The 7,027-nt window shown below is 41.9% G+C and overlaps 1 protein-coding gene and 1 long non-coding RNA gene across 2 annotated transcripts in view; one reads left to right on the top strand and one right to left on the bottom strand.

Moving 5' to 3' along the window:
- The window catches only part of CLCA1 (chloride channel accessory 1), a 43,229-nt gene that overhangs the window by 23,821 nt on the left and 12,381 nt on the right, over window positions 1–7,027 (top strand). The window lies entirely within an intron of this gene.
- On the bottom strand, window positions 2,288–4,476 carry LOC129392082 (uncharacterized). The gene is made up of 3 exons (XR_008617214.1): window positions 4,399–4,476; window positions 3,441–3,563; window positions 2,288–2,422 (listed from the first exon to the last, which is right to left on the bottom strand). It is a non-coding gene; the product is annotated as an uncharacterized lncRNA (long non-coding RNA).

Genomic DNA, 7,027 nt, shown 5'->3' with positions numbered 1-7,027 from the left:
ATTCTATTTTATCTTCCAGGTCACTTATCTGTTCCTCTGCCTCAGTTATTCTGCTATTGATTCCTTCTAGAGAATTTTTAATTTCATTTATTGTGGTGTTCATCATTGTTTGTTTGCTCTTTAGTTCTTCTAGGTACTTTTTAAATGTTTCTTGTATTTTCTCCATTCTACTTCCAAGATTTTGGATCATCTTTATTATCATTACTCTGAATTCTTTTTCAGGTAGACTGCCTATTTCCTCTTCATTTGTTTGGTCTAGTGAATTTTTACCTTGCTCCTTCATCTGCTGTGTTTCTCTGTCTTCTCATTTTGCTTAACTAACTGTGTTTGGGTTCTCCTTTTTTCAGGCTGCAGGTTCATAGTTCCTGGTGTTTTTGGTGTTTGCCACCAGTGGCTAAGGTTGGTACAGTGGGTTGTGTAGGCTTCCTGGTAGAGGGGACTAGTGCCTGTGTTCTGGTGGATGAGGCTGGATCTTGTCTTTCTGGTGGGCAGGACCACATCCTGTGGTGTGTTTTGGGGTGTCTGTGACCTTACTATGATTTTAGGTGGCCTCTCTGCTAATGGGTGGGGTTGTGTTCCTGTCTTGCTAGTTGTTTGGCATAGGGTATCCAGCACTGTAGTTTGCTGGTCGTTTAATGGAGCTGGGTCTTAGCGTTGAGAGGGAGATCTCTGGGAGAGCTTTCGCTGTTTGATGTTATGTGGAGCCAGGAGGTCTCTGGTGGACAAATGTTCTGAACTCAGCCCTGCCACCTCACAGACACATGCCTGACACCCAGCCAGAGCACCAAGCCCCTGTCAGCCACATGGCTCAGAAGAAAAGGGAGAAAAAAAGAAAGAAAGAAAGAAAAAAAAGAAATAAGTAAAATAAAATTATTAAAATAAAAACATTTTTTTAATTATGAAAAATAAAGAAATTAAAAATATTAAAAAAGAATGAAAGAAAGAAGACAGCCACCAAGCCAAAAAACAAATCCACCAAAGACAAGTGCTAAAAACTATACAAAAACAAACAAACAAAAAACAGACAGAGAGAACGCTAGAACAAATGGTAAAAGCAAATCTATACAGACAAAATCACACAAAGAAGCATAGACATACACACTCAGAAAAAGAGAAAAAGAAAAAATATATATATCTATATATATTAAAAAAAAGGAAGAGAGCAACCAAATCAAACAAATCTACCAATGATAATAAACTATAAATACTAAACTAAGATAAACATAAAACCAGAAACAAATTAGATGCAGAAGCAAATCCCAAGTCTACAGTTGCTCCCAAAGTCCACTGCCTCAATTTTGGAATGATTTGTTGTCTATTCAGGTATTCCAGAGATTCAGGGTACATCAAGTTGATTGTGGAGATTTAATCCGCTGCTCCTGATGCTGCTGGGAGAATTTTCCCTTTCTCTTCTTTGTTCGCACAGCTCCTGGGGTTCAGCTTTGGTTTCAGCCCCGCCTCTGTGTGTAGGTCGCCGGAGGGCATCTGTTCTTCGCCCAGACAGGAGAGGGTTAAAGTAGTGGCTGATTAGGGGCCTCTGGCTCACTCAGGCCGAGGGGGAGGGAGGGGTATGGAATGCGGTGCAAGCCTGGGGTGGCAGAGGCCAGCATAATGTTGCAACAGCCTGAGGCACGCCATGTGTTCTCCTGGGGAAGTTGTCCCTGGAGCATGGGACCCTGGCAGTGGTAGGCTGCACAGCCTCCCGGGAGGGGAGGTGTGGATAGTGACCTGTGCTTGCACACAGGTTTCTTGATGTCTGTAGCAGCAGCCTTAGCGTTTCATGCCTGTCTCTGGGGTCGGCGCTGATAGCTGTGGCTTGTGCGCATCTCTGGAGCTCGTTTAGGCAGTGCTCTGAATCCCCTCTCCTCGCACACCCTGAAACAATGGACTCTTGCCTCTTAGGCAGGTCCAAAGTTTTTCCTGGAATCCCGCCTGGTTAGCTGAAGCTGGAGACTCAGCTCCCAGACCTCACCTGCCCCAGTGGGTGAGCAGACAAGCCTCTCAGGATGGTGAGTGCTGGTTGGCACTGATCGTCCGTGCGGAAATCTCTCCGCTTTGCCCACCACACCCCTGTTGCTGTGCTGTCCTCCGTGGCTCTGAAGCTCCCCGCCTCCACCACCTGCAGTTTCTGCCCGCGAAGGGGCTTCCTAGTGTGTGGAAACTTTTCCTCCTTCACAGCTCCCTCCCAGAGGTGTAGGTCCTGTCCCTATTCTGTTATCTCTGGGTTTTTTGTTTTTTGTTTTTTTTTTTTCCCTACCCAGGTACGTGAGGAGTTTCTTGCCTTTTGGGAAGTCTGAGGTCTTCTGCCAGCATTCAATAGGTGTTCTGTAGGAGTTGTTCCACATGTAGATGTATTTCTGATGTATTTGTGGGGAGGAAGGTGATCTCCACGTCTTAATCCTCTGCCATCTTGAAGGTCTCTCTGAGATTGTTTTAAATTAACCACAGTTAAATTTGATGCACAGTCAGGTTTGGGAGCCTCTGCTTGGGGTTTACACAAAAGTTTTCCAGGTTCCCTTCCTAAAAAGTAGCTATAATGATAATACGGAAACACTACCAAGACAATCTGAAAAATGCAAATAAAGAGAAAAATAAGTATTTTACAGCTAATGATTACTTTCTGAATTACTTGACTCCCAGATATTTAGGATTTTTAATTGAATGATAATACTGTAAAATCACTGAGAGGAGGAACTAGGTTATACCTTCTTTGTATACTGTACCTCTTTTTTAACTCCCAAATGCTAGGGATATAAACTTAAGAAAGGGGAAGACACTATCATTTATTGGCTGTGTTAGTATTGTCCTTATTGCATACGTTCTCATATAATTCTTGCATAACAACTACTGCCATTTTGTAGATTTAAAGAAACACTGACATACAGATTGGTAAAGGTTACTAAAAAAACAACAAACATATTGAGCTTTTTTTGTGTATCAGACATAGGGCTAAGTTTTGAGCAAGCAAATTTAATGAGACAGGGTTCTGTCATAGATGGATTTTCATCCCAATAAGTGCACTACAATGTTAAAGGAGCCTTATTGAAATTTCTTATAGGGTACTGTGAGGCCACAAGGTTGAGTGGAAATTCTTTAGGGGAAAGGTATGAAATGAGAAAACATTTTGAAAATAACCTTTTGGCTGAAACATGAAGGTAGAGTTCACAATGCAGAAGACAGAGGAAGAACTCCTTGACAAAGTGGGAATCATGAGCAAAGACACAGAGATATAAAACAGTCTGGCAAGTTTGAGCACTTATAGGCTACAGTGGGGGAAATTAGAGACTTGGAATGCATGGCCAGAGCAAAGATGGTGAGTAAAGTGAAAATCCAAATCATGGAGATTGCTATTACCTATATGAAGTAGTCTGGATTGTAGTGTGTGAGCAATAATGAGCCACAGAAGGATCTTAAGTACAGGAATAAGAAGGAATATGTACCTGGCAGCTGTGGAGTGGACCAATTAAAGAGGGAGCAAGATGGAAAAGTCAGATAGTCTGAGGGAGGGACCATGAGGGCTTGAATGATGGAGATTCCATTGGTAAAGGAGAAAAGATGATGAACTGGAGAGAGAGAGAGAAATGTATTGATCTTATTATTTCATAGAGGGAAGAAGGTAGGAAAACTCTCAGTTTCCTATTTAGGTGACTGAATAGATAGTGGTGACACCAAGTTAGGAAATACTTGGTGATGGGGAGGAGCAGAGTCAGAGGAAAGGTGATGAGTTCTATTATGAAAACCTGAAGTTTAAGGATCCTATGGGACATCCAAGTGGATTTTGGAGAGAGCTGGAATGTTGGGTGTTGAAAGTTGGAACGCAAGGTGTTTGTAAGTCACTGGGAAGTAAGGAAGTGAGCAGGAAGTAAAAGGATGGAGAGAGAAAATGGTACCAGGAGAGAAATGTTGAGATGTAGGTGGCTTAAAGATAGTGGCGATTGCTTGAAATGGCAAATTTGAGAAGTAGGAGGGAAGCCAAGAGCAGGTAAATAGATGATTTCTGAGGAGCGCTAAAAGTCCACTGAGGTCAAAGACTTGTTTTGAGATAGAAACTCTGAATTATCTCTATGATTTGCCCCAGCAGTGCTCTGCAGTGATTGTGGGATTGAGCCAAGGTTATGGCATAACAAGGTAGTCTGGGGAGGAGGGCACATAAATGTAAATCTACATTTACAATATTTTAATCAAATTATTAAAGATTTTAACAAGTAGTTTACTGTTATCTATATCATTTTATTGACAATTTCAGGTGGTTGAATTCTGTACAGAAAAAAACCACAATAAAAAAGCCCCAAACCAGCAAAACAAAAAATGCAATCTCCGAAGCACATGGGAGGTGATCCAAGATTCAGAGGACTTTAAGAAAACCACTCCTATGACAACACAGCCACCCAAGCCCACCTTCTCATTGTTGCAGATCGGACAAAGAATTGTGTGTTTAGTCCTTGATAAGTCTGGAAGCATGACGGTACGTTCATTGAGTCTTGGTCTTCTGGATGGTAGTCTCACATCTGTATATGATATGATCTGGACCACAACTTGGAGCTGGCTGGGAATAAACACAACCCCAAGGGTCAGAACAGTTACAAGAATAACATTTCCATCAGAATTGCCCACACCTCAACTTTATTCTACAAAAATTCAGCATCAAGTGTCTCATTTGCCGAATTAAATTAGCCTTCAATTTGTGAGCAAAGATCTGATGAATTATATAGAATTAACATTTTTTATGTTTCACTGACCGTATGTAGGTTTATAGAACTATTACTAGAGTATTGAACTAATGATTGAACTAAAGCCAAATCCAGCTTTATCTTTTAGGGCTATTTATACAAAATAATCCTATCCAAAGATACTACTAAATATATAAGGGAGAAATTTTCCTCCATAGAAGGATATGCCTTGAGTAAGCTTATTGTCATTTACTCTACATTGAGGCAGCCACTTCCAAATTCCCTCTAGCCTGTTCTGTTTTTAGTCTGCCCATCTCAACCCAACCTGACTGCTTTTCTTCTGCTTCTCCATTCAGATTGGTGACCGCCTTAAACGACTGAATCAAGCAGGCAAACTTTTCCTTCTGCAGATCGTTGAGCAAGGGTCCTGGGTTGGGATGGTGACATTTGACAGTGCTGCCTATGTAAACAGTGAACTTGTACTGATAAAGAGTGCCACTGAAAGAGACACACTTACCAGAAGCTTACCCACAGCGGCATCAGGAGGAACGTCCATCTGCTCTGGGATTCAATCAGCATTTACTGTGAGACAAGTTGCCCTATCATAGTTTGCCAATGTTTACAATTTATGTCTACCAAGAAATTCCCCTTTCCAGTGTTTCCATGCATGCCTAGTGTCTAGTTGAATTAGACAACCAATTGCAGAGCAATGGTTCAAATGATGCAACAACATAGGCCCCCAAAGCTATTGTTAACTAATTCTTTCATGCTTTTGTGTTTTTCTGCATCTGTGCATTCATGCTTTTCTGCATGCATTTGAAACATTCGTGGTGTTACTTGTACATGCCAGGCACTGTGATATGCATTAAGAATACCACGAGGGCCAAATATACCACACCTGCTGTCGTGGAGCTTATAATCTTAGTGGGGGGAGATTCATTAACTACATAGTCACATAAATAAGTGTATAATCATACACTAATGACTGCTATGAAGAAAGGTACACAGGGATCTAAGAGGTTATCTTCTATGAAGAAAAAAGTGAACTCTGAGTTATGGTTAAATATTGAGGTAGCTTAATATTCCAAACTTCTGGGTATATAGGACCTCCTTTTTGGAAAAAAAAAAAGGTTTATTTATTGAAATAGGAGGGCTTAGGAACTGTAACTCTAATTGTATTGGGGGTGTATCCAAAGATCCCATCTGATCATCCAATCATGTCATCCCTCTACTTAGACATCAATCTCTCCCCATTTTCAACAAAACTAAGTAAAATTTCTCTAACTAATATTTAAGTTCTTTTATAATATAGCCCCTACCTACCTTTCCAGGCTCAAATACTCAGGAGTCTCTCCCAGGTATTCTATGTTTAAGCAAATTAGATCACCTGCCCTTGCCAGCCAGCTTCCACACCTTTGCCGGGCCGGCTCTCCATCTAGAGTAATTTCTCCTCCCTCCTTTGTACCTCAAATCACACTCATTCTTCACACATCATCAGACACTACTACTTCTTGACATCTTTCCTGATCATTTCAACTGTATAGAGTTTCTCCTTCTGAATCCTATGAACTTTTTTCTATTTTATTTTAAACATCTCTTACGACTTTTGACTCTTCTGTCTTATTTCCTGTCCTGTTCTTTGCTCAGACAAAACTTCAGAGATAGGAATTATCTTTTAACTTCCCAGGCTGCTGGCACAATATCTTTTCTACAGGAGGTTCTCAATAAAAAATATTAAATTGAATTATTTGATTACACCTGATGCTTAAATGCTCCAAATATAGAATAGAATATTCTATATTTATTTAGAGGCTATTTGGGTCCATGAAATAAAGAATAAGAGGCTGAAGGAAGCTGGATGGTCTAAGGTCTCAGAATCTAGGCCGTGTCTTGGGAAAGTCTGCCCTCTGTCTGCTTGGGGCGTAACACATCAGTGGGGCTGTTCCCAATATCCAAGCAGCAGCAGGAACATTTAGCTTTCAGCTCACACTGTTTCATGTTGACAGCGGACTCAACCATTCCCATATGCAGTCTGTCCTTCTGGCCCTTTTATTCCACTTTGAAGGTCAGTTCCCTAAAAGTGGTTTTTATTGTGTACGCAGTCAGCTGCAAAACCCTTCTCCAGATGCCTGTGTGCACTTGGGTTCTCTTGCTTCTGCTGCTCACCCATGCTTTGATTAAAGAAGCAAGTAGGGCTTCCCTGGTGGCGCAGTGGTTGCGCGTCCGCCTGCCGATGCAGGGGAACCGGGTTCGCGCCCCGTTCTGGGAGGATCCCACATGCCGCGGAGCGGCTGGGCCCGTGAGCCATGGCCGCTGAGCCTGCGCGTCCGGAGCCTGTGCTCCGCAACGGGAGGGGC

The sequence above is a fragment of the Physeter macrocephalus genome, chromosome 4 (genome assembly GCF_002837175.3).
Source record: "Physeter macrocephalus isolate SW-GA chromosome 4, ASM283717v5, whole genome shotgun sequence".
Lineage (NCBI taxonomy): Eukaryota > Metazoa > Chordata > Mammalia > Artiodactyla > Physeteridae > Physeter > Physeter macrocephalus.
Note: the sequence above shows the minus strand (reverse complement) of the source record. Positions and strands in the feature narration are given on the sequence as shown.